General features: G+C 46.8%; 2 long non-coding RNA genes across 2 annotated transcripts; both read left to right on the forward strand.

Moving 5' to 3' along the window:
* Nucleotides 1-5,846: 5,846 nt before the first annotated feature.
* Nucleotides 5,847-9,423, forward strand: LOC141415605 (uncharacterized). The gene is made up of 2 exons (XR_012440607.1): nucleotides 5,847-5,895; nucleotides 8,506-9,423. It is a non-coding gene; the product is annotated as an uncharacterized lncRNA (long non-coding RNA).
* A 10,407-nt stretch (nucleotides 9,424-19,830) lies between these two features.
* On the forward strand, nucleotides 19,831-26,682 carry LOC141415728 (uncharacterized). Its single transcript, XR_012440667.1, has 3 exons — nucleotides 19,831-20,011; nucleotides 22,450-23,727; nucleotides 25,063-26,682. It is a non-coding gene; the product is annotated as an uncharacterized lncRNA (long non-coding RNA).
* The last annotated feature ends 899 nt before the right edge of the window (nucleotides 26,683-27,581 follow it).

Consider the following 27,581-nt stretch of genomic DNA (forward strand, 5'->3'; position numbering starts at 1 on the left):
GTAGTGGACACTGTGGTCTTCCCACATTCCGTGAGCCCTGTGTCTGTGACAGTCCTGCACACCTCTCTGCAGAACGGACAAACGCTTGTACCTTTTGGGGGAGAAGTGAGTGAGAATCCTGGTGGAAATTGGGACCTTAGGCCGGGGTGAGTGGCTCACTGGTAGCATGCTTGTCTGCCATGCCTGAGTCCCCAGGTTCAGTCCCCAAAACTGGAAAAAAATTTTAAAAAGACGAATTGAGAACTCTGTGCCTAAGTCTTTGGGCAATGCCCAACTGTTTCCTAAGACAGCAAATCACAAAACGGTCCTGCCAGTGATCCACCAGGAGCTGTCACCACCACTTGTTATGTTGTTTTCATTTTAATCATTCCAGTGCTAAAGAGTGCGACCTCATCGTGACTCTGGTACCTCCCCAGGGACTGTCTTTTCTTGTTTTGTGTATATCTAGATATGGATATGGATACAGGTGCAGGCGCAGATGCAGATATTCACGAAAGAAATGCATTTGGTTATTTTGCACTGATCTGGAATCTTCACTATTCATTATTCACTATTCATTTTTGAGGTTGTTTCAGGCTTTGGTTAATTTGCACTTACGCAAACACCAATTTTGACAATTCGCCAGTGTTTTGTTGCTCTTAAGGAAGAGTGGACTTAAAGAGTTCCTAACACCACCACTCTGGAAGTCCTACGATCCCATCAACTTCTTTGGGATTGGCCAGAGGCAAACATCTGTAAGTCAACAGGTTTCTTCTTCTTCTGGTTACTGCCATGAGAGGTGAGGTGCACCTATAAGACTCCATCAGTTACGGCTGTCCTTCACCAAGATGGGAGGTAACCACAAGCCGCATCCTCTTTCTTTCGCTCATTTCTAATCACACCTATCTATGCTGACCCCTTAGAAGCCAGGGTCTTATTTTGAAGCTTGCTTGAGTATTCATTAGAGTCTTGAAATTTAGGACATCCTGGCTTTTTTTCACTTGAAAAGGAGTTAGGTGGCAGGACTGATTAAATTCAGCTAACAGGGCGAAGGATAAATTCAACACACTAAAAACCTGATGAGGTGTGCATGTTACTCCATGGTTGTCCCCTGCCCTCCTCCCCCTCCCCCCACATCCTCCAGAACCTGGGAAGGTGGGCGATGGGATTCGGTTAGGATGATGACGTGAACAGATTGGCCGGGTGAGCAGAAGGGCGCCATGGGGCAGGGAGGCTTGCGTTGCTAGAAATGGAAAAGGCAAGGAACGGGATTCCCTGTAGATTCACCCTAAGAGAGCTCGAAGTTAGCTTCCTTAGGTTTTGAGGTCCTGAGCTCCAGACCTGTAAGATCACCTGTTTGTGTCACTTTAAGCCACCACATTTATGGTAACTTGCTATAGCAGCAAGAGAAACCAAGTCAGTGACTTTCTGTACCTCTTTTTGGGGGGGCAGGGAGTTCTAAATTTATTTGCTATTGATAGCTATGTTTTATCCTGAAGATAAAATAACTGTAGGAGAAATTGCACGTGGACTCTTAATTGAATCTTGAGTAGCAGACAGTGTCTCAGTGACTTTATATTAGATGTGAATGCAGAACTGAGTGTGAACTTAGAGCCTTCGATGGTTTAGAAGATGTCCAGAAGCGTGCAATTAATATCTTGGGGGGCTTCTTACAAGAATCCTTTCCCGGGGATTTCTGCACTTGATTCACTGAGATCCGTAGCTGATTTGAGCCTCTGACTTTGTTTCATCATTGATCACATCCACCATTGCCATATTGGTAACCTTCAGCATTTTCCAGAATGAACGCAGGAAATGGAGCCAAATTTGTGCCAACACCTTTTTGGGTTGAAAAGGACTGGCTAGACTTTGCTTAAGGCCAAAGACAATTTCCCAGAGCTTTTCTGTTGACCTTCCCTCCGAGGGGAAGGAAAGGGAGACAAGGTTGCAGCAACTGTCCCCTGGGTCATGCAGAGAAAACAGATGCAAATTATCCAAGGGACCGATAAGGCCCCGTTCATTTGGAAGAAGATGACTCTCTCTTTGTAAAACAAAGGGTTTGCCAACCTTAAGGATCTTACAAGTCACGTGCATGGATCATTCTTCACACTCTTCTTTCTGTCTGTCACCTACCAATGAGCCACAGCTATGGTTTTTGTTTTTGCTTTCTCTACTGTCACAGTGTCCGTGTCTCCAGGAAGGGGAAGAGTCCCCTATAGGGAGGGGAAGGAGGAGAGAGGGCAAACGACGTGGAAAACAGGTTTTGTAGGAGACCCTATTCTGTAAGAGCACGTGGTACCCATTCGCCTTCCAAGCTAAGGATTAGAAAAACATCCTTGTGTTACACAGTCACCTGATGCTTATCTTACTTTAATTTTCTTCTTTTTCTCTTTGCAAACAGCTCTCCCGTGAACACACAAACACAGGGTCACCCCACATTTACACCTCTGCCAGTTCTTCCCTCTCAGGTAAACTTCAGGAAGTCCCCCTCTAAAGAGTTCTCAAATTCAAGCTGCCACTTTGATTCCGTCAGATCAAGCCTTTGTTGAGATCAGACCTTTGAGATGAGAAAAGATTTTTAATCCGTTTACACCAGATGGGGTCCAACCCTTGCTGTCCTGAGAGCTACAGGAGTAGGATTTCTGAAACCCTTTCCATGGTCCTACCTCCCAATAACGAGCAAATGGTATAGCTATTTTAATCAATTTGACAAAACCAGGAAAAGAATGTCCTTAGTAAGTTTGCCTTGCTGTAACTGTCGGTGTACTTTCGTGACAAAATGCTGCCTTTCTCTACAAGTACCAAAAAATGCACGCAGGATTTATGGAAGAAGAGCTTGAAGTGAACCAAGCGCTTGAGTAAGGAGCAGCAACATAAGAAGGCTGAGTTGTAATAGAAAGATGTTTCACAGGAATGGAAACGACAAGTTTCTTTAACTGTAGCTGTTAAAATTCTGAATTTACAAATGGCTGTTTGCATTCACTCCGTCTCCGGTATCATCGGCACAAACATTTTTCTGCCACAGAAATTACCTCTAGTTTTACGTTCCTATAAAGAGCAGCTTCAAGAATTAGCAAACCTCTTACAGCCATCACTTCCTCTGCAAAATTATTTCTTAGTGGCACTTGTGGGGGACAGAGACTGTGTGTTATATTCCCAATAGAATGGAAGGTGACATTGAAAGGTGTGCGTCACTCACACACAAAGTGGGCTTAGCTTCTCTTAAGAACAAAATCCACCGCCCTAGGCGTCCAGGAGTCAGGTGCATGTGTCTGTCCTCTGGGTGGGGACCCTGTCAGTGGGAAGTGCCATCTGTCATTTGTGACACAGTTACTGCTCGATGTCCTGTAATGCCTCCTCAAGTTTAAATTTACGGTAGACATTACAACTGTGCTTTAATGTCGCTAAGAGGCTGGAGTTTGCAGGCACTGAGTAATACATGGCGAATGCTACATGTTAGGAATATAATAGAATCCTGATTTTTGCTGGCAAAGAGCAGGAATGACAGTCAGCAATAGCAAAATACATCACACCTGTGCAGATAAAGGGTATCACCACAGGTATGGATTTTTTGTTCTTTATTTTGTCAGAATAATTGCTTTTCAGACACACCATGGAGCCCTGCCTTCTGGGGCTTCAGGATGAGAATCTGGAGGGTGAGCTCCAATCCCCCACAAGTCTGGAAGGTCAAGATGCCTAGAGGACTGAAGCTGACCGGGTCAAGGCTCTGCCCTGTCAGTCGGTCCCTCAGGGTTCTTTGTGCATGCAGGCACTCCAGACTGGCTGCCAGTGGTGGACTTGGGTCTTTGTTGGGGAGCTGCAGGAATCCATATGGCTTGAAGTTGATGTGGTCTTCCCAACCTCTCCCTCCATGCCAACTAAAAACGCAAGAGCCATACTGCAGCTCTTCTGTGCCCTATTTGGGGTCTCTCTGAAATACTTGTCCTGTAGATTCCTAGGGTCCTCTGTTGGGGCAGCAATCCAGTTGTTCTCAGTACCAGCCGGCTTAATTTATAATGTCCACTTCTTGGATTCCACCCCTGTGTTATCCCCCATCCCACCTCAAGCACACCCTGTATCTCCAAAAAATGTGACATGCCCTGAAGCCATATTTCTGTCCCTGATATGACACAAATATTGTGTCATTTTATGTAAGGGACCTGGTGTCCACAGAGCGTCCTAGAACCAATGTCCCTGCAGACACCAGAGGACAGCTGTATTTGGTTTTCATGGTGCCCAAGTGATGACTAGGAAGGGAGTAGAAGAGAGAGGAATGGGGCCTGATACAAACTGGGAGTTAGAGATGTGGGTGAAAGTGTTGGGAACACGTCCTAGTGTGAAACTACTCCCAACATGTCACCAGGCCATGCTGGCTTTGGTGTATGCCCAGCTCTGGACTTCCTGGGACACACTGTGACCGAAGGGAGAGCTGGCAACTACAGACAGCTGTTGCCTCTTCCAGTGGGTGATTTCGCAAGCATTTGGGACACTTCTCAGCCAGTCTAGGCAGAAGTGACTTGGCCTCTGTATTGACCTTTTTTTACTGGCCTTCCTCCTGTCTTCTCTGCACTCCCTCGCTTCTGCATCTTGGGGTCAGGTTCTCAAATAAACTGCCATACCCATGACCTTCCTCCAGGTCTCCCTTTAGGGGAACCCACTCTAAGACATGTTTTTTGGTGGCACTGGGTTTGAACTCAGGGCCTCACACTTGCTAGACTGGCACTCACCACTTGAACACTCCAGCAGCTTTATTTTGTGATGTTTGGTTTTTTTTATTTTTTTATTTTTTTGAGATAGGGTCTCTCAAACTATTTGCCACCTTATGCTCATGGCTGTCTGGGTTCCTGGAACCACTCTCTCTTATCCTCTTTGGAAGGTTTTGGACCCAGTTAGGAGGTGCATGAGGAAGAGAGAAGCTTCAGGTTAGGGAAAGGAGAAAGAAGTGGGTTAGGAGTTCCTTCTTTGGGACTTGGGGTTAGTCCTAAGTCCCAAGTGAAACTCCACTCTAGGTTTAGCTGTTTCCTAGGAGGCACCTAACATTTTGCTTGTGTTTTGTTTTGGTCTTACAAAATGTGGTTATTCTTAGCTGTTTCCACCCAGCTGAGTCTTTGCAAGCCCCCCATGTCTTCTTGGATGGTGATCACACTGTCCACATCACCGACTGGTGTCCACTTCACACAGTGGCTTCATTTAATTCCTGGACCTTTAACAGGGAAGGGTTGGCTCCAGGGGGTGAGGAGAGCAGACAGAGGGAGTCCCCACACAAGGGGTTTGAACTCAGGGTTTCAAGTTTGAGCACGCTAACACTTGAGCCACTCCACCAGCCCTTTTTGAGTTGGGTATTTTCCTGATAGGGTCTCCTGATCTGTTTGCCAGGGCTATCCATCCTCCTGATAGCTAGGATTACAGGCATGCATCACCAGGGCCAGGCTGGCTTTAACAATTTTGTTAAGCAGGGAGGCCTGTATGTGAATAATTGCCAGGGTTTATTTTTCTCTGTCTGAATATTTACTCTGTGTCCAGGGTCCACAAAGGTTAGTAAGAGGTCAGGTATGTATGGGAGGCACAAGGATGGGGTGCTGATGCCCAGGTTAGTGGTTTGCTGGGAACAATCTTCCTTTCCTCCCTTCCCAGAGAAAAGAGCAGCACATGAGTGTTTAACTTCTGAGGTCACAGCCACTTCTGAGGTCACAGCCGCCTGGCCACTGCTCCTGCGGGGTGGGGGAGGGCCTGTGTCCTGCACAGTGGGGGTGCAGAGGGCAGGGTGGAGGGCAGGGAGCATCTGCACTGGGAGGGGTGCTGCCTGGGCTTTGGGCATGGAGTAACTGGCAGGGCTGGGTTCAGGCCTTGGAGGGAGGGCGGGAGGGCAGGAGGAGGAAGAAGAGGGAGAGAAGGAGGCAGAGGCAGGAGATGTGGGTGAGCTTGTGTGTGTGTGGTGGGGGGCGGAGAACAAAAGGCCCCATTCTGCCGCCCTTCTCTGAAAGGGAAGCCCATCCTCTCTATTTACGGGGTCTCAATAGCGGAGGCTCAAAGCGGACGCCTGTGGGTGACTTCTGCCTCTCAGGCGCCATGGCCAGAGGAAGGACAGGCAGAGGGGCTGCGGGGGAGGGGGTGGGGGAGCAGAGCGAGGGGTGAGAGGGAGGGAGGGAGGAAAAGGCATGGAAGTAGGGAGGGAGGGAGAGAGAGAGAAGGGAGAAGGAGAGAGAGAGAGAGAGAGAGAGAGGGGTGGGAGACGTGGGGAAGGTAAAAGAGAGGGAGGGGGTGGGGGAGCATGTGGGTGGGGAAGAGAGAGAGAGAGAGAGAGAGAGAGAGAGAGAGAGAGAGAGAGATGGGATTCCTGGGGGAGGTGAGAGAGGAAGAGAGAGGGAGGGAGAGAGAATGAGAGAGAGAGAGGAAGAGAGAGGGGGGAGGGCGCTGGGAGGCGGGAGGGAGAAGAAAGGCCTGGCTGACATGGCATGACTTAATTTTCACGGTGTGGGGACAGCTGTGTCCTGTAATCTGCCATGGCGCGCCGTTATGGCTTCAATGACTTTAGTGACCCAGAAGGGGACGCGGGCCGTGGAGAGCTTTGGAGAGGGCGGCGGGCGCAGATTTATGGCTGGTCTTAAAGAAACAGGCTGGCCCCTTTAAATCTGAGGCCTTTCAGGGTGCAGGAAATAGGGGTGAGGGTGGGGGAGGGGCGCCCTCCGGTCATGGGGGTGACAGAGGTGGAGGGTGACCGGGGTGTGGGGTTACAGAGGTGGGGGGTGGAGGATGGCTGTGGAGGTGACAGAGGTGTGGGGGGATGGGTGTGGGGGTGACAGGTGGTGACCCTGGTGAGGGTGACACTGGTGTGGGGTGATGGAGATAGGGGCATGATGGAGGTGGGGGTGAAGGAGGTGAAGGAGGTGACACAAGTGGGGGGTGAAGGAAATGGGGGGGTGACATTGGTGGAGGGGTGTCCCAGGTGGAAGGGACAGTTTTTTGCCCCCTGGAGAGCTGGCTAGAGTGCAGAGGGTCCTGGGCTGGGGGACAGGACCTCTAGGACCTCTGGGGAAAGGGGTGCAGAACCCCTGCGTCCTTGGGAAATATAAGGCGCTTCACACCCTGTGATGAACCGCTGAAGGGAAAAGTGGGAATTACCAGGCCATAACAAAAGGTGAGAAGCTCTTCCTAATGTGCACACACTGGCTCATTAAATTTTGGCATGGCTGCTTCCCGCAAAGGGGCGTTTTTGACAGTCTTAAGATCATTAGTCACAAACTCCTGCAGCAGAATCTCAGGACCAGACTTTGCTGGAAGTCAGTGTGACTGAGCCAAGGGTTGCTTGTCTTTCAAACCCTTTTGCAAAACACAGTCGACCCAAGTCTGGAGAGGAGCACAGCCTACAGTTAGGAGCTATGGGCCACGGCTTTGCTGTCCTTTGTCCTGTCTTGTGTGCCTGTCCAAGCTATGGTTTGAGGACAGCTTAGGCCAGAAAAATTCAAGACACCCCATCTCAAAGGAAGTAATGAGGTGTGGTGTTACCTGCCATCCCAGCTACAGCAGGAAGCATATAAAATGGGAGAATAGTCGTCCAGGCCGGGCTGGGCAAAAATTGGACCCCCATCTCCAAACTAACCAGTGCAAAAAGGACTGGAGGGTGTGGCTGAAGCTGTAGAGCATCTGCTTTGCAAGTGGAAGACCCTGAGTTTAAATTCCGGTACTGCTGAAAAAAAAAACCCTTTAAAAAATGACATTAATGTGAATGTCATATCATAATACAAAATTAACTATTTTATAGTGATTGACTTAACAGTATTTATTACTTTCACAATATTGGGCGGCCCCTCTAAGGACTGATTTCCTACTTTCTATCCCCCCCCAAGCTTTCAATTTTAATTATTATCAAGTCACATTACAAGAGCGACACCAAAAAGCTTTAATCATTCCATTCACCTTACAAATCTACCTGACCTCAACAACCTGACCTCCTTTATGGTCTCGGAATTTTTTTTTAGTACTGGAGTTTGAACTCAGGACTTTGCACTCGTAAAGCAGGCACTCTACTGCTTGAGCCACACCTCCAGTCCATTTTGTTCTGGTTGTTTTGGAGATGGGGTCTCTAGAACTATTTGCCCAGGGCTGGCCTCTAAAACTGCGATCCTCCAGATCTCAGCCTCCCCAGTAGCTGGGATTACAGGCGTGAGCCACTGGTGCCTGGCAGTCTCTGGATTTTTATGACCTATATTATATTTACCTTGGTTTTAATGATAGAATAAATATCTTCTGCTATGCTCAGACGTTGTTTTCTGCATGTTTCTTTGTGTGGCTAGTGTTTTAGCTGCTTTTCTCTTTAAGCAAAAGCATACAGTGTTGCAATTGTTTTACTGTAATTTTCCAAACACATTACTGTTTTTTTCTCTTTTTCCATCCATTCCTTTGGATGTCTTCATGACTGTAGGCTAGGTCTCCAGGTGGTATCAGTAAAACAAAAGCCCAGACTTCCAAACAAAAAACCACAGTGTTTCTTATTAATGAAGTAACTCAGTTTTATTCCAATGGCAGCTCTCAAAGAATATTGGACTCTAGGGTGAAATACAAACTTTGGCTCATACCATTTGCTAAAGGAGGAAGAGATGGCTGGCTCGCCCCTGGGTGTCCCCCACGGCTTTTGTCCACATGTCCACACTTCCCCCTGGACCCGGCTCCTGGACTTCTAACACCTGTCCTGCGATCAGACTTGGGAAAGTAGAGGGGAGATTTGGCAAGAGGGTGACAAGTCCTAGGAGAGCTCCTGTCCCAAAGGAGCCCAGGTCTCTAGTTCTCCTCCATGTGACAGTGAGGCCACAAGATGCTGCCATGAGCAAGATGTCTTCCAGCAGCACTTGGCCCACCGAAGAGTCACAAAGAGCACCATTGGTGTGGCCAACACTTCCTTCGAGTTCAGTGATGACTTCGTGACAGGAAAGGACGATGCCACAAGAGGGAAGTGAGGCCCCAAAGTATACCAAAGCGAGGCACAAAGTACAGCCTCCCCTTGATGGATGTGCACCGATGAACAAGCAGGCGTGGAGTCTACGTGCTTCCTCTCTTTCCGTTTTTTATTAGGACACATTCGCTGTACAGGGGGTCATTGTGACCATTCCGCATGGTCTTACACTGTACTTTGGTTAGACCATCTCTCCCTCCACCCCTCCCCGCCCCACTTAAAGCATTTGCAAGAGGGTTCATTGTTCTATTTCACGTAGGTATGTGAACTCCAGCCACCTTATTCCCTCCCCTAAATCTCTTTCCTTCACCCCTACCTTCCACCTGTGAGAGAAAACATGGCGGCCTTTGTGTTTCTGAGCCTGGCTAGCTTCCCTTAACATGATGTCCTCCGTTTGCATCCATTTACTTTCCAACCACATGTCATTATTCCTTCCGGCTGAGTAATATTCCATTGTGTCAATAAACCACATTTTCTTGGTGCGTTCCTCAGTTCACAGTTGTGAACTGTAAGGTGCTTATTTTTGTAAGGAGGGAACACTAAAGTCACCTTTATCTGGAGTCCATGACAGGTTATATGACAGCACTAGAATTCAATGTGTCCAGGGACCAATGGTTACAATTCCAAAAGGTCAGCAGGGATTTTGGGTAGACAGGGACTTCCTGTAGACTAGAATGTTCTTTAAGCACTTTGCAGGCATGAGTGACTGGTGCTGTGTATTGTAATCCATCTCCAGGTCCCCTGAGGTGCTGGCTGCTCCTCAGCGGGACTCCTCAGTTACCAGGGGATGTGAGTCAAAAGCATTTGAGCTCCATCTGCTTCTGTTCAGAATTCCTGGAATTTTCTAATGCTTCCCACAGACCCGAGAAGTGTGGAGCTCTGTCTCGCAGACTCCCTGCATCCAGAGGTAAACAGAGGACCACATGGACTCTGGAGGCTCCAGTGTGGGTGTCACCCTCCAGGTCCCCCCCCAGGGCCTTTCTGCAGTGGGGAGGCTCCCTGGACACCCTCAGTTTCTCTTCCCTACAACTTCGGCTTGCCTGTGGACTTGGGCTCAGCCCCACTTCTATTGGTTCTCAGGTCTTTAGTATTCAATAACATCTTGACTGGGTCTCCTATAAATTCGGTTTTTTTTTTCTTTTATTTTTTGGTAATACTGCAGTTTGAATTCAGGGCCTCAAGCTTGCTAGGCAAGAGTTTTGCCACTCAGCCCTTTTTTTGTGTTGGGTTTTTTCCAGAGGGTCTTGCAAACCATTTGCCTGGGGTGGGCTTGGAAATTTGATCCTCCTGATCTCTGCCTCTAGAGTAGCTAGGATTATAGAGGAGCACAGCATTCTTATGCAAATCCTTTTTTTTTTCTTTTTTTCATTTTTTTTTTGGTGCGCTGGGATTTGAACTCAGGGCCTCAAGCAGAGGCAAGCATAAGCCACTTGAGCCACTCCACCAGTCCCCAGCCCCTTAAGCAATTTTTTTTTTTTTTAACAAAAGGATTTCCTTAACTTTATTTTTACTATTATTTTAAGGCCTGCGGGTGGCCACCTATGCTTTTTACCTTTTAAAAAAATTCTTTATTTTATTGTTGTGCTGGCTGGGGATACATTAGAGCATTTGCAAAGGTTCTTACAATGTCTCAAATATAGCATACTTGATTCACCCCCTCCATCATTCTCCCTTATCCTCCCCCCATTCGAGAAATGGTTTCAACGCTATGGTGTCTTTTTTCCATCTACGTTCGTGTGTACACAGTGTTTGATCATATTTACCTTCCTGCGCCCTTTCCCCACATCCCCCCTCCCATTGGTAATCACACCCCCAGGCAGGAGTGTTCAGCCCTCCTGTTATCTGATTTTGCAAAAGAAAAGACATTTTGCTTGTTGAAGACAGCTACACGGGGAGTTTCCTTGTGACGTTTCCATGTATATATGTATTAGACCTGAATTGCTTCATCTTCTCTATTTTTCTCCTTTCTACCTTAGTCCCCTTCTTATGGTGAGTCCAACAGGTTAAAAATTCTATATTCATTCTTGTATAGGAAGTAATCAGCCATATTCACCTTCCTAACTTCCTCCTTTCACCTCCCTTTCTGTAGGAGAGCTCCCCTTAGCGTGACCTGTTTTCTGAAAACATGGCGGCCTTTGTCTTTCCAAGCCTGGCTAACCTAACCCTACCCTACCCATCACTTAAGATGATGTTCTTCAGTTCCATCCATTCACTTGTAAATGACAAAACTTCATTCATCTATGTGGCTGAATAAAATCCCATTGGGTATAAATACCCCATTTTCTTAATCCCTTCATCAGTGGTGGAGCATCTTGGCTGCTTGCAGAGCTGGGCTACTGTGAATAGTGTTGCAATAAACATGGGTGTCCTTATGCAAATTCTTGATGTCAAAATATGTTGCAGGGTTCTGTATGGCCACATGTCTGATTGAGTCAGCTGTGGACAAGAGATAGGGTCACCCAGTACAAACACAGTCACTTGAGTCCATCTCTTTACTCACTTCCCAAAGACTTCCCATGATGTCCTGAACAGGCACCTGCTTGTGCCTTGAATGTTTTGTCATCTCACTCGTCTGTCCATTCACTCCCTCACTCAGCCAGGATTTAATGGGCGTCTACCTTTCCAGGTGCCCAGGGGCTCCTTCCTCCCTGTGCCATCGTCTCTCTTTAGGTAAGGCTTTAGTGATCCATTTTTGACCGTGATCTGCAAAAATTAAATGGAAAATTCCAGGAAAAAGCAATTCGTAAATTTTCCTTGCACACCATTCTGAGTGGTGTGATAAAATCTCATACCTCACTGCTCTGCTTGCGGGAGACAGGAGTCATTTCTTCTCCACGCTGACTGTCAGTCACTCAGCAAAGGTCGTGTTCTTCCTCCCTCCCTCCCTCTCTCTCTGTCTGCCTCTCTCTCTTTTTCCTCTTCTCTCTCTCTTTCTTTTTATAGGATCTACTGCTTTTAGCCAGACCAGCCTCAGACAGTGCTCCTTCTACTCCACCTCCTGAGCTGGAACGACAGGCGCATCCCACCCAGCCAGCTTTTGTTGGTAACCCCTCACTCTGTCTTGTTTATAAATGAAACTCTTCCAGAGGGTAGTTTGTGTATAGCCTGGTCCCATCCACGATTTCAGGAACCCAGAGAGGGTCTTGGAAGGTGTCCGGTGCTGTTCTACTATACTTACAAAGTGACCGAGGCCCAGTCCCTGTTGTCTGGGAGCTCTCGGTGTGGTCTGGGGGAGGCAGACCGAGAAGGACACACAGTGGTTGGGGCTTGAAGAGCCAGGGAAGGCAGAAGAAGGTGACCTCCAGGTAGGGCTCGGGTGAAGTGTGGTAGAGAATGGTGGAATGTTACCCGAGGAGGATCAAACACCAACTTGTGTGCTGGGACTTCATGCAGCTTAGACATCTGGGCCGTGAATACAGCAAGGGTCAAATCTCAAGGTCACTAAGTAGCTTGAGCTACTTAGCAAGTAGCACCCACCGACCAGCCTTTTCCAACAGGCAATCACAGCTCTGGAAGGCGTTCCCAGCGATCAAATCACTGAAGGTGCCGTGGGGTCTTTTTAAAGTTCCATTATGACAGTCAATAAATAAAGTATTGCTTTTATTACCTTGAAAAATAAAAAAGAGCCAGAGGGAGTGGCAATCAGGGGAGTCAAGGCACAGGCTTGAAATTCTTACTTGGCTTTTAAATTATTTTGCTTTTTTGGTTTGAGGAGGAATCATCAGATCCAGGAGAGTGAGAACACAGCAGACCGAGGGGGAGAGAAGGTGACACTAATTCTGAAAAATGACCTCTAGATGATATCGGTAGACCAAGAAATATTGCTGAACTCATAAACGTTCTCGTGCGGCACGCCAGGGGAGAGGTGATCCTGGGACTCGTTTGCAACTTGGCTTTAAGATCCAGTAAGCAATCTCTTACACTCTTAATTCTTCCTTTGTGAAATGAGTGCAAGCGGAGGTCTAAAACCTTTTCTTCTTCATGTTTAGAAGCAGAATCGGAAACCTGTTTTGAAAAGTAAAGAATCAGAATCGGAAACTTGTTTTGAAAAGTAAAGAAAAAGTAATTTTTAGCCATGTGAGGTGGGCCACGCTTATAACTGTAGCTCCTTGGGAGGCTGAGGCAGAAGGATGGCTTCAGTCCCGAGTTCAAGACCTGACTGGGTAACACAGGGAGACTCCCATCTCAAAATAAATTCTTCAAGTGCAAAGTTATCAAATTCCAGATGTCTGGTTATAAAACAACATTTAGATCAGTTATGAAGCTATAGCAAATAGTTCAGCCTGCAATTTAATAGATATTTTTATGCAAATCAAATGAAACAACAAGTCATTTGCTAAGAGATGCCTCTAGAAACATTTTTACTTACTACATTAATTTATAATCACCCAAGGACCCAGACTGCATTAATTGCAACAGTGTCAGAACACATCTTTGTCTACTACTGATGTTAAATCTTTATTTGAGAAATGAATGCTTTGACCTTAAAAAATATACTTATATAGACTGAAATATTTTGCTTGTGACAAACTTCTCCTTATTTCATTAAAAATTATTAATAAAAATAAAAAATTACCTTTATTAATTATTAATTTTAATTAATTACATAGTAAGTAATTGAAAACATTCTTAAGGAAGGTGCCGCTACAGCAGGATATCATTGCCTGGGTGATTTTTAAGGAGTGCAGATTGATTTCTCTCAGTCCTGGAGGCTGAGAGGTCCAAGGTCGAGGTGCTGGCCTCTTTCAACATCCAAGATGGCACCTGGAAGTTGAGTCCTCCTCAGGGAGGGAATGCTATGTCCACGTGTGGTGACCGGGCAAAAGGAGGGTCACCGCCCCTCTGTCAAGCCCTTTGAAGGGCTTGGAAGGAGGACCCTTCATTGCCTAAACACTTTTAAAGGCCTCCCCCCTTCTTACTATCACAATGGCAGCCCTTGCATGTATAGGGGACATTGCACACCGTAGCAGGACCTTACTTTGTAATGAAAATACTTCCGTCAAGTGACAGTAGTTAGGTGACATTGACAGAAAGCTCAGGGGAACTTTAAAGAAGAGGAGACCGTTAATCCAGGAAGGATTCCCGGGCCCCACGCTGTTGTTCGTGTCCTCAGCTCTGCAGAGGCACATTTCAGAGCAGTCGTACGACCTTCACTGAAGGACAGCTGGAGGTTAGAACGAGCCCCTGCTCTGCTTTGAGATAAATTGAAATCACATAATCACGGCCACCAAAGTTGCCAGCCTTGTCGCTCTGCTTTTTGGGTCAAAGAAGTGACCCGGGGAAAGAACACCTGGAGTCCACACCCCTTCCCCATGTATCTTCCTGGGAGAAACCGCAATCCAATTGCCGGTTGAAGGCCACCGCACTTCCAGGCTAAACAGATGCCAAGCCCGCCAGCCTGGAGCTGACCATGGTGGTTGCACAGGGACAGGTGGATAATGAGGTGTGTACTTCAGCTTTCTAGCAGGACACCCGTGGCTTCACCTGTCCTGCCAGTGCAGGACAGTGTCAAGGACCTCCATGTTCCTTAGTAATAGGACCCATAATGGGAAGAGATTGCTGGTGTGTGGGGGTCACATGGTGCTGACCCTAATTCTCTCTGGGATTGACAGTCCCTTTAGTATATTTGCTGAAGAGCTCTGCTGCCACCGGGGCTCCTGGGGGCTGTCCTGTGACACCTGATCCTTGCATGTGGTCCTTAGAACTGGGCAGAGTAAAGGCGTCCCTCGGCAAGGGCAGAGCAAAGGAAAGACAAACAAAAATGGACACGGCCTTTTCCGTTTTGACTTATACAGGGAAGATCGCTCATTGTTAGCTTGTGGTAAACCTACCATCCGGATGACAATGGTCATCTCTAACCATCCGGATGACAATGGTCATCTCTAACCATCCGGATGACAATGGTCATCTCTTACCATCCGGATGACAATGGTCATCTCTAACCATCCGGATGACAATGGTCATCTCTAACCATCCGGATGACAATGGTCATCTCTTACCATCCGGATGACAATGGTCATCTCTAACCATCCGGATGACAATGGTCATCTCTAACCATCCGGATGACAATGGTCATCTCTAACCATCCGGATGACAATGGTCATCTCTTACCATCCGGATGACAATGGTCATCTCTAACCATCCGGATGACAATGGTCATCTCTAACCAAGAGACCCAGGACTGAACTCTTGGACACTCACGTTTCTTCAACCAGGAAGAGGTATAGCATTTATCTGATCCTACTTTCTCAGATTTTGTTTCCTGCCTCTACTGTGGGAACAGTCTTTATCTCACTCCTGCCGGTCTCAACACAACATTTCAGAATTGTAAGGTCTCCCGCACAGGCGTGCTCACCCTGTAGAATCCCTGTGTCATAGTCTATTCTCTGTGGCTGTCACAAAATGCCTGAGACAGGGTACTTTATAAAGAAAAGAGAGTTGTGTAGCTCAGTTTGGAGGCTGGAAGTCCAAGGTGGGGGTAAAGACCTCATGACAGATGATATCACTGTGGCTAGACCGTGTTCAGAACAGATCACAGGGCGACACAGGAAGTCGGGGATTCGGGGGTCAGGAATGCTCTTTTTACAATAACTTGTTCTTGTGGGAACTAACCGGGGTCCCTCAAGCACAACACTAATCCCCACCAAGAGCGGTGTTCCCAGTGACACGATTTCCTTCCATTGGGCCCCACCTCCTAAAAGTTCCACCACCTCCAGGTCACTACACCAAGCTTCTAGCGTGTGCTCTCAAGCCATATCCACACCAGAGCACTGTGGGATTTGGGATTGGTGTAGGCCATATGGCAGAGTTGTCACAACCCAACGGAGTGATTAAGGATTGAATGGCAAAAGGATTGACAGGAGACTTTGGAGATGGAAGGGGCCACATGGCCGAGATTGAAAGTGGTCTCTAGAACTCAGCCTGGCTCCAGTGATGGCAGCCACGGATCTGGAAATGTATCCCACCCCAGGAGGACCCAGCTGTCCTCTTAGAAGAGGACACCATTCATGGTGTTCACCATGGTCTTGTGAGACCCCAAATGGAAAGCTCGGTCACACTGTGCTAGGATGTTTGAGCTAAGAACTGTACCGTGAATTTGTGACACAGCAGTGGAAAACTAAAACAAACTCCTACCTTGTTGAGTGGAGCACGTTCAATTAAGTCACGGTGTCCACAGAGCCTTGTACAGAAAGTCGCTCGAATCTGCTATTTACAACATGGAGCCTGCTGCTTCTCACCACAGAGTAGCTTTTACTTTAGATGGCTCAAAGGACAAGTACGTCACAGACACCACCATCGCCCAATAAATGACACCAGAGGTGACAGAGTGAGCAAGGGCCATTTTGAAGTGGGCTGTCGATGGAGAAAACCCTCTAGCACTGGTAGATTACCCATGACCCTCTAGGTGGTGAGCAAAGCAGAGGCTTATGAAATTACTCACGTGTTTGTTGATGGCGTCAACTTATGCCTGTCCAGACAATGGTGAAGTTAATGAAGTAGTTTTTGGGTGCGGTGACCAGGCGTTGCTCACGTGGGCAGCACAGGCAAACCCAGAGGTATGTGTCCTGTGGCACTGGGGACAAGCGTCCCCAGTGTCAGCTGCAATCCCAGCCCTCTGAAGCCACATGGCCCTGGCTCTTAACCAGACTTCCCAATGATAAGCAAAATGAAGGAGACACACTTTTCTTGACTGCCAAGGCTCAAGGAGTCATCTGCAAACCCCCATTTATTTATGGCTTGAGAGAAGCGAGCTCGGGCCGGCAGGGATGCTTTGAGTCCAAAGGGAATTGGGGCCCTGTGCGCCTGGCCTATGAGGGCAGATGCCTCTGGTGGTTTACTTCGTCTCTGGTTTTATGCCAGGCAGAGCCGGGACCCTCTTCAAGTCTTTTGACTTCTTTGGGCTTGATCATTTCTGTTTTGCAGGACTGTTTTGAAAATCCAATGCAGTCATGTAAGTAAAAGCACTTTGTACAATGGCTGGCAACTAGGAAACAGAAATGAGAGCTGTCATTGTCACCGTCGCTCTCAGCATCATCCCGAAATTTAGTGAAAGTTTGCTACTTTGAGTTTATCTTATTTCATTTAGCTTCAGGCTTCCCTTAAATACATCTGCTTTGATATCTGTAAAAGGGTTAGTCCTTAAAGACACAAGAAACAAGTCAATATAGTAAAGTTCTCAGGGAGATGGCCATTCCTGTCTAGCACCGTACCCCAAGGTCATAAAACCTCCCTGTGAAAAATAAAGAAGTGGACCTCTCCTAGGGTTCAGTGGCTTGGGTATGGTCTGTCTCCCAAGGCTCCTGTGTTAGGAGGTAAGTCCCCACTGTGGTGGTCTTTAAGAGGTGGGTCCTCGTGGGAGGTCGGTAGGTCTTGGGGCTCCACCATCAAGGTCATGGATGGGGGCTGCCTCAGGGGCCTGGCTCGTTTCTGAAGGCAGGGTTGTCACTAGCCATCTCCCTGAATCCCTCTTGCATATGTACCGGTCATCCTTGTCACACGTGCCATCCACCGTGAGGCTCTCACCAGAGCCGAGCAGATCCCCGCTCTTACCCTGCAGAATTACAAGATAAATAAGCTTCTTTTCTTTAGAAAACTCACAGCCTCAGACATCAAAACGGACTGACACATAAACAAATCACCAGCATCCTTGTACAAAGGCACAAGTTTTAGGGAAATCACCTTTACACTATCAGTTCTGAGAGAAAATCTCTTCTAGGGGCATGGTTGTAGTCACCTTCCTCATGCCCATCCCAAATTCTGTCTCTATAAAATCGTAACACTGGTCTGTAATCCTAGTTACTTGGGAGGCTGAGATTGGGAGGATCACAGTTTGAGGCCAGTCCATGCAAATAGCTCCTGAGACCCCATCTCTAAAATTCCCAGAGCAAAATGGACTGGAGGTGTGGCTCAGATGGTAGAGCACCTGCTTTGCAAAGGTGAAACCCTGAGTTCAAGTCCCAATTCCACCAAAGAAAAATTGTAGAGGAAAAAGCTGTATTAATAAGCAAGATAGTAATCTGTTCCATATCCTAAAATACTTTTCGGAAATCTAGTGTATATCATGGACTTCTGTACAGCTTTTCCTTAGCTCTGAGATTATTTTCTTATTTTGTCATTTTTTTGGGTTTTTTCTACTGTATGTTTCAAATTAATCCTTTTGGGAATGATTGACCAAGGGAAGCTGGATGAGGGGAATAATAAGTTAGGAAAAGCAGAGCACAGAAGGAAGGGGTGAAACGCAGCTGTACATCTCTGTCGTGATCGTTCTGCAGAGGTGAGATGGCACTCGTGTCGTCTTCACTTAGTGTGGGCTCTTTGTGTCTTAATTTTTTTGTTTTGCACAAAGAATCTAGAAACCCAAGCGTGACAGAAGAACACACAGTAAACATCGAAGCCTGCTCATTTCTCTCTGTAATTCCTCTCCACCTTCCGACTGAAGGCGGCTCCCTTTGACTGCACTGTGTCCATTCTTCCAGCATCTACCATGGGGAGACGCTGGGAGCCATGGCTGGTGCTAACCCCATGGTCACACCCCATGCTGTCTTCACACTGGCCATCCATGGCAAACATTAAAAAGAACCAGGCTGCCTAGTTTTGTAGGTGGAACGAATCATAATATTTATGAGTATCTCATTAGAATCCTAGCAAATTCAGTTCCTCCCAGTTTTGAGGTGGGAGGGCCGTAAAGTATGATTTCTTCAATCAGGAATTCTCATACATAGGTGGGTTTTTATCCCGACACTTTGAGACATCACTGTTGAATAGCTTTTTTGTGCGTGCATGTATGGGAAGAGAAATATTCTTATCCCAATGTCCCCTCCAATTTGACGGCTGGCAGAACATCTTAAGTGGTAGAAGGTCTGCATAGCAAGCATGAGGCCCTGAGTTCAAACCCCAGTACCACCTCCCCCCAAAATTGCTATTTTCTGCTATGCAAAGTCGCCCTCCTAACCTGCACTCCATGGCTTTTTTCTTTCTACATTATCCCCTACTGCCCGTACTTCCCAAGATTTAAATTCCTCACTCCTCGTGGGGTGTTGCTTACTTCTGTGTGTGTTAGACAAGGATTGCTAAGCAAAATAATAAGTAAATAAATAAATAAACAAAAAGTAAAAAAAAAAGTCAAGACAATCACTTGCCTTAATAACTAACATTGCAAGAGCAATTGTGATTTTCTTTATAACCCACACAGGGATGATAAATGTTACAATCCTAAAATCATTGATGGACTATTTGTTTCAACATGAAGCTTGTTCCACACGTGTAGATAGACGTACACAAATGCATGCAAATGAGTGGACCCAGCGGCCTGAGATCCACTGGGTAATGGCTGCAGTGTGAACACCATTATCATAGAGTGCCTTTGTGTGTCCATTGCTCACTTCCCAGTATATCTCTTTGTGCACGCTTCTTCTTTGGAGGTATCTAAAGTTATGGGAGTCCAATGTCCCTTTTGTACATTGAGTAGCCCCTTATTCAGAGATTTTCACCAAAAATTCAACTGTCTTTCTGGAGTACAAACAGATTGATGAGTAATTGAGACAGTCTTTCTTAGCATGACTTGTACAAGAGTTGTAAGATCATGGGGCTCTGAGGAGTTTCAATAGGTACAGTGTGGGGGGCACTAGTGGGAGGGTGAATGAAGGAGATTAAGGTGAGGGAATATGGCAGATGGACTTCATATACCTATATGAAACAGAACTAAGAAACCTCTTGCCATTGTTTTAAGTGGGGTGGGGAAGGGATTGAGGGGGAGAGACAATGGGGCAATGAAACATGTACAATAAAAGTCTAATTGGAATTGCTACTATAAATCCCCCCATATATAATGAATATATCCTAATAAAAATTTTATTTAAAAAATATGATCTTATGCAGTCTTTCCTCTCAGCAATAAGAAAACTAAGCCTTGGAACAGAGTATTAACCCTCCCAGGACAAGAGGTTAATAAAGCTAAGATGGGAATCCCCACTTCCTGCTCCCAGGACAAGATGGAGTCCCCATTTCCTGCTCCCAAGATAAGATGGAGCCCCTACTTCCTGCTCCCAGGACAAGATGGAGTCCCCATTTCCTGCTCCCAAGGTAAGATGGAGCCCCTACTTCCTGCTCCCAGGACAAGATGGAGCCCCTACTTCCTGCTCCCAGGACAAGATGGAGTCCCCATTTCCTGCTCCCAAGATAAGATGGAGCCCCTACTTCCTGCTCCCAGGACAAGATGGAATACCCACTTCCTGCTCCCCAGTTCAATATCTTTTGCTTTTTAAATCAAATTGATCATATTGTTACTTAGGATATTTTTACTTTATTTTTAGGATATTGTTACTTTAGGATACCGAGGACTAGTTGGTTTCTGTATTATGTCCAATAATGCGTGTAAGGTTTGTGTATTTGCATTCATTTTGAGAACTATTGAATTGCTGAAGGTATTTTCATATCACCCGGTCCACAGTGCATTTCCCCTATAATTACCAATACTATTCTTTCGTATAGTCATCCCGTGGCCTCCCAAACCACATACAGATTGATGTGGAAGCTCTAAGCTGTCAGTGTCAGTGGGTATGCCCTCATCTCTGTACCAGTCCCTTTCCGTTCCAGGCAGGCCTGTGGCTCCCTTGCCATCTTCTGTTTTCATGAGCCCTGAGGAAGGTGAGGGTGGTGGAGGGGAGATGGCTCCCCATATGAGAGAGATGGGGATGGTGGAGTTTGTGGGTCCATGGGTCATGTGGTGGAAGGATGGATAAGAGCAGTCCTGGGTAGGTAAGGCCTCCCTCTATTGACTCAGCAGTGGACCTCAGCCCTAACCAGGAGCCCCAATACCAAAACCCCAATCCAATCAGGAACCCCAATTCTAAAGCTCCTTCCTTCAGGCGTTCAGCTGTGCTTGAATCCTGAGATGCTTGCACAGTCCTGTGTGTGGGGAGGGCCTTGTCTAATGATTTCATGTCACTCATGACTCCGTACAGCAAAAAGGCACTCATTTTACCATGAACGTCCTGTTTAGGTTGGCTTCCCCTGGCCCAGACTGGCTGGGGGTGCAGACTCTGCAGCAGGGTGGATCTCAAAATCCCATAAACTGGGCAGCTGATCAGAAATGCTCTTCTCACAGCTTCTGAGACTGAGACATCCACGTCAAGCCACTGCAGTGTAGGTGATGTGTTTTGAGCGTGTCCCTTGGTGGAAGGGACAGGGAGCTCCCTAGGGCCATTAACAAAGGCTCTACCCCGATGACCTAATTAGATCCCAAGTCTCCACCTTCAGATACCATCACCTTGCAGGTTGAGGCTTCAACATATGAATTTTGGGGGGACACAAACATTCAGATCAGAGCACCTCAATTTGTACCCAGGTCAGGTCTTCATTTTGTTTGTCAGAACTGTATTTATGCCTGAGGATGTACAGGGTGCATTTCTGGGGGATTTTCTCTTCACTTTGCATTTTGTTTTTTCTGAATTAGTTATTTTCTTCTCACAGATTTCTCCTCAAAGTGATTATCTTTAGTAAGAGAACACAAAGAGTGTTACTATTCCAGTATAAATTTTACCAATAGTCTGCAGTTTAGTTTATAACTTTCATTTTCACATTATTTTTTCTAATAAAAATAGACCTTTTCTAGGTGTTCTAGGTATGCCTGCTGGTTGATTAGAGGCAACAATCAGTTATCTGTTTTTTTTTTTTGTGTGTGGGCATTTTGTTTTGTTTAGACGGGGCTGGGATTTGAACTCAGGACCTTGCTCTTACTAGGCAGATACTCTACCACTTGAGCCATGCCCCCAGCCCTCTGTAGGTGGATTTGAAATGACTGATTGATTACAAGTTTCCCCATGGCAAGGGACCTGTGCCATATTTATGAAGACAATGACACTTCATGACACCTACAGTAAATCATCTCAGGTAGGGCTCAGAACAGCCGAGGTCCTTTGCTTTGTGTAATGGGTCTGCAGGGTTTGGAACAGTCCTTGCTGTGGGGATGATAGTGACCAACCAGTGCTGGCGACAAAATGATTTGAGCTGACTCAGGAAAAGCTGTCCCTGCTTTTCCCTACAAAAAGCAAAACATTGACACCCTCTCTGAAAGACCTTCAAGTCGCCTGTCCCCTTCCCCTTAGAACAGAGGTCTCCAGAGCCAAAACCCAAGCTCAGCCGTCTCCCCTTAGCCACAGTTTTGGAGTCAACTGGAGTTGGGTTTGATAGCTTACATCATCACAGAAAGGCTAGTCAGGACAAGAAGATACTTTTATTACAGTATATTTTTTCTAACTGCTCGATTTTATTATAAGTTATTGTTAACTTCTCACTGTGAATAATTTGTAAATCAAACTTCATCATAAATACATGTGTACAAGATAAAAACAGTGGGTATGGGGTTTGGGACCACCCCAGGTTTCAGGTGTCCATGGAGGGTCAAGAAGACAGTACCTAATCCTTTTCTCTGAAGACCACTGTCTGATGATGGACACGGTCTGCTTTGCTCCAAGTCTACTGATTCAAACGTTAATCACATTTTAAAAACACCTTTGCAGCAACACCGACCAAACTGCTGGGAGCCATTGCACCACCAACTTGGTACATGAAATGAACCGTCACGGATGGCTAACCTCTGACAGCCATCAGACATTGGGCAGGACTCCAACACCTGGCTGTGGAAGACCGGAGCTGTCAGAAGAAATGCTATTGTGAAGGAAGCAATGGCAGAGGTGACTCCATTTTGGATGAGGGAGACATTTTAAAACCAGACATATAAACAGACTTGGGGAGCAATGCCCTTCTCAGAAAAATCACAAGCCTCTCACCAAAATAACAAAAGGCAGATGCAAGATGTAGCTAGTGGGTCCCAACCCCAGGACGAGCTGACCAGACTTTCCTGGCTGTGATAAGATGGGGAGGACAGGTGGCCGGGTTCAGTGAGGAATTGACTAGGTGCTGACCAATCACCAATGCAGTTTCAAGGCAGAATAGTTAGATCTAAGTAGGCAGAACCCTGAATCTCTCCTAGACTCCAGCTAAACCACGGCTTGGCTCTTTTCACTAGACTTGTCCTGTGGAGAGGAAAACATGGAGCTTTGCCATGTTTTCAATAATCCTTGCTGTTGCTTTACTCTTAACTCCTGGTCTGGCATCTTCAATTATTCGTTGTCAGGACACGAACTCAGGATCCACAATCCAGTATCCTTTTGAGTCTGGGATTCGAATTGGCCGTGAGCAGCAGGGTGGGTGCAGGAAACCCAACCTGACAGTAGCCTCTTGCAAATTCTTAACATCTGATGGTTTTCCCCAGAGGGCACCACGGTCATCTTTATATAAGTTACAGTTGTCTAAAGAAAGATGTAGGCACACTTTGACAATTTCCTTTTGTCACAAAGCAGCACCTTCTATTCATGCCTTCTTTTCCTGACCTTCATTAGAGTTCATTAGGCTTTGCTCCCAGGCTACTTTAACTTCACTCTGGAGCCTGTTCCCCCAGGAGGAGCCATTTAACCTCAGAGGCCTGATTCATCAACACCCACCTCCCTCCCACCATCGTTAGCATCTGGCATCTCGTGGCTAAGTAAAGACCACACATTGTAAGGTCTGACTTGACCAAAGTTAGGCACGATGGTAATTTCCAAAGATGACAGCTGCAAGAAGGGATTAGAGAGGAGAGGTGTCTGTGGATACCTGCCTGGACCATAGTGCCTCCTGAAGAAAGATGACCTCCAACACTGGCTGTCTTCAAATCCAGCCACAGCGGGTGAGACGTGGAGAATCGCCTCCGTATCTGGCCAGCTGTCCTGGGCCTGAGGCAACTCTGCCCAGCTGGTGTAAGTGGCTCTGTTTAGCAGGATCAGTTAGAACTGGGTGGAAGGGGGGTGTGCAGGACTCAGGAGATAGGTAGCAGGTCAATTTGCATTCAACACCTGCAGACAGTTTGCACCGCAGAGCAGGGAAGGAAGCAGAGATGGTCGCCACAAAGCTAGCTAGTTCTAGAGACCGTAAGAAACATGCCTGCCACTGCGGGAGGGCAAGGAAACAGATCCAAAGCCCTGGAGTTAGCAAAGCTATGTGGGGCAAAACCCTAGACCTGTGCTCCTCCAAGCTTTGTGGTTTACCTCTCACAGGGGAATCTGCAAAACACTGACTTTGATCTGGCACCCCTGGGTGGACCCCGGGACTAATTTCTGACAAGCTCTAGGGACCACAAGCCGTTGCAGGTTTGCCTGGCCACACCCGGTAGTGAGCGTCCACATAGCAAGCCCAGCCTGCAACTGTCACCAGAATTGCCTGAGAAGTTTGCAAAACTCCAGTTTCTGGGGGCTGGGGGCTGGATATCCATCTCTTAAACCTCAGGTTATTGGTGGTGGAGAAACAGCTGACACAGACTCGACCCCATCTCTGACTCCCAGAAAGGAGCAGCCAGGCTACATTTCCACGGACACGATTCCAGCCCTTGCTGTTCCTGAACACACATGCTTGTCCCCTCCCACAAGGTCTTGCTTCTCCCTGCATCACCACCATCACCCCAGGTGGCCCAAACACATCCCTGTTCCTTGCAAGATGGAAGCAAACACGGAGCACGAGACTGTCATGTTTTTCTTTTGTCCACACGCTGTGCAAGTGAGACCTGGAGGGGTCTGAGTAAAGAACCCCAGCTCTCACGGAAAGCTTTGTTATTTCTCCACAATTCTTCATTCACATGGCTCTCACAGTGGCGTTCTATGCAATCGTATTTTTGTAGAAATATCTTCTCTTTTAAAGGAAATGGATATGTGCTTCAAGCTAGCGCTTTTAAGACCTCAGCAGAAGAAAGGGTCTCCGGCATCCCCGAGGAGATGGAAGGAGCTGTGAAAAGTAGCATGAAAACCCAAGAGCGTCTCTACCAAATGTCTTGAGGAAGGAACAACTTTCTGCAAAACACCAAGTGTTTTCCAAATTTGGTTTTGGGAGAGAGACGAAATAACAGTTTGAGTCAATAGAAACAGATACTCGTGGGTGGCTCATTAGAGAGAGAGGTTTTTTTTAATTTGGATAAAACAGAGAACACAAGTGGTGAGCAATCATTTGAGCCTTGATTTGTCAACAACCGAGCTCCCAGGATGAGGGGTTTTGGGATTAGAATCTGCCAGTTACTAATCTAACTCTTCTGGTTCTTGTTTTAGGAGACTGGGACGAGCCCCTGAAGGAGGTAGGCACACGGGAGAACGAGCCCAGGGCTTCCACCACTACCTCTGTAGGTTTGGGTCCCCTCATTTTCCACTTTTATTTCTATCCGTCTCAGCAGAGACGATAGCTGTTGTGAGGATGAGCTGAGGAGGACGGTGTCTGGCATGGACACGGTGGTCATCGGTGGGAGCCCAGGGTGCTCATTGCTAAGTCGTCAGAGAGGGTTGGGGAGAGGACTTTACTCCTGATCACGGTAAGAAGATGGGGTTAAGCTGGAGATAAATGATGACAAATCCATCCCTCAAGTCAAAGGTGGGGATGAGGTGGCTCACGGTGGCCACGGCAATGGACCTCTGCACCTGAAGGGAGGTGGAATGCATTCTACCCATCCTGGCACCGTCGCTCCCCATGACAGACAGACTGGAAGACACCGGGAAAGGTCTGTCGTCACGTGGGTCCTTGCGGTACTCACGAGATATATGCGTGCCATGTCTTTTAATCATACAACACTGGCTGCGAGAAGGTGTTTGAGCCGACATGTCACACACACGCAAATATCGGATGAGGCGTCGCGGTGCTTTAAAGCAAAGAGCAGTCCAGGCTGGGCGCTGAGACGCTGCGTGAACAGCTCAGAAAACTGGACTTTTTGCCCACGTTCCAGTCCTTCTGTGGAGTCACCACCAAGCACACATTTTTGAACTCTCCCAGGCCCCAAATTCCTTGATATCATGGCATTTTTTTAAAGGTGACAGAAAGTCCTTCTAGACTTTCAACCACATGTATTTTTTGATTCTTGTGCTGCAAATTTCTTTCCAGAAATTAAGTAGTTTCTACTCGAAGGTAAATCTATGCTGTTAGCACCGGTTTCTCTTCATACTTGTGTTTTGAGAGTTTCAAAACTCTCAAAAATTTTCCTGCCATTTTTTTTCATTTGATCAATATGTAGTGTTTATGGTTTTTTTGTTTGTTTTTGTGGTTGTTAAGTCACGTTTTTAATGTCTTAGGGTTGCTTCTCGGTGACAGAATGACCTTGTAAGTGTAAAGGACGTTGGAACTCTGAGCTTTGAAGTTAAATGAGGAGGAAGTCTCTGGAAGGAAAGTCTACTTTCACCACACTTATTTTAACAAATTATAAAAGTACAGCTAAGAGAATGACTAGGTACTGACATCAACTGGCTATGTTTGTAGAATATGAAATGTAATTAAGAGCAAAGTAAAGAGGAACCTTAATGAGATTTCTTGATACCATTACCGATTCTAGGAAGATGTCCTATGGATTAGCTTGTCGGTGCTCAGGTGCTTTTGCCAGTAACCAAACATCCCCGGCCATGAACTGGGGGATGAAGGTGACTGAGGAAAAGAAAAGGGTAAGTTGGGGTCTCAAGAGATATGCATTGGGGAGGGGGTCACCTCAAGAGAGGATGATGGTTGACCTTAAGCACTTGGGAATCCCAAGGTCCAAACCAGGATGTTGGTTAGAAAGGCATAAACTCATTCCCTAGAATGTCCATGATTTCTAGTTCTGTGTTTGATGCTTTGACATGTGTGGCTTTGCTGACGAGATGGACCACGCCTCCCAGGGAAAGCTAATTCTTAGATGTAGGGAAAACTCACCCACCAGCAAAGCACCTTTCATATAGAACCAACCAGTCCAAAGCCCACACCCCAACAGCTCCCTTTATCCAGCCCTTCAGTCTGAGCCACCCACCCACCCTATCACCCAGGACAACTAGAAGCAACCTTTCGACCCTGAGCCTCAGAAGTTGCTCTCACTGGCCAGTCAGTCCTAAACCTCTGTCTCCTGCTCACTGCTTCCTTCCCACAGAAACCCCATTCAAGGGGTCTTGTCCTATTTCCCTCACTCCCTCTGCCCCCATCCAACCCTAGTGCTCCCATGTGGCCCTGAGAGCACACCACACCTCCTGCTTCTCAGTTAGGCCTGGTGTGCACAAGCTTCTTCCCTCATGACAGTCGTTTCTGTGTGTCTTTCCACACCCGAAGGAGATAAATCCCCAATGTGCTTTTTGACATTTCTGAAAAGGACTTTCCAAATAGCTAGAGCTCTTGGGAAATGAGAGGGATCTCCGTGAATATAGAATATCGAAATTCCCTGTCCTGAAGACATCAGACTCAGTGTGTTGGGGAACAGGGGTGGTTAGTGTCTGAGATGACCTTTAAGTTTCTTGTCTGTTCCTAATGAGGAACCTGCCAGCACATTCCCTATTTCTGCACCTATCAATCACATTCAGTTTTGGGTGCTGTGTTCTGTGTTTTACCTAGTGCATTGTTACAACTTTTAACAGCACAACAATATCTGAATACCACCCTCTCCTATCATGAAGAACCTATAGTATGCCAATTTCTCAATGTCCCTAATCTCCCTTGGGTAGCATGCTTGCCTTGCAATATTGGTGGGCTCCATGGTGGTTATGAAAAAGCCAACTGGGAAAAGCCAAGGTGCAAATAAGGTAAAAACGTGACCCAAATGCAGAAGCCAGAAGTAGGAAGGATTTGG

The sequence above is a fragment of the Castor canadensis genome, chromosome 13, assembly GCF_047511655.1.
Source record: "Castor canadensis chromosome 13, mCasCan1.hap1v2, whole genome shotgun sequence".
Lineage (NCBI taxonomy): Eukaryota > Metazoa > Chordata > Mammalia > Rodentia > Castoridae > Castor > Castor canadensis.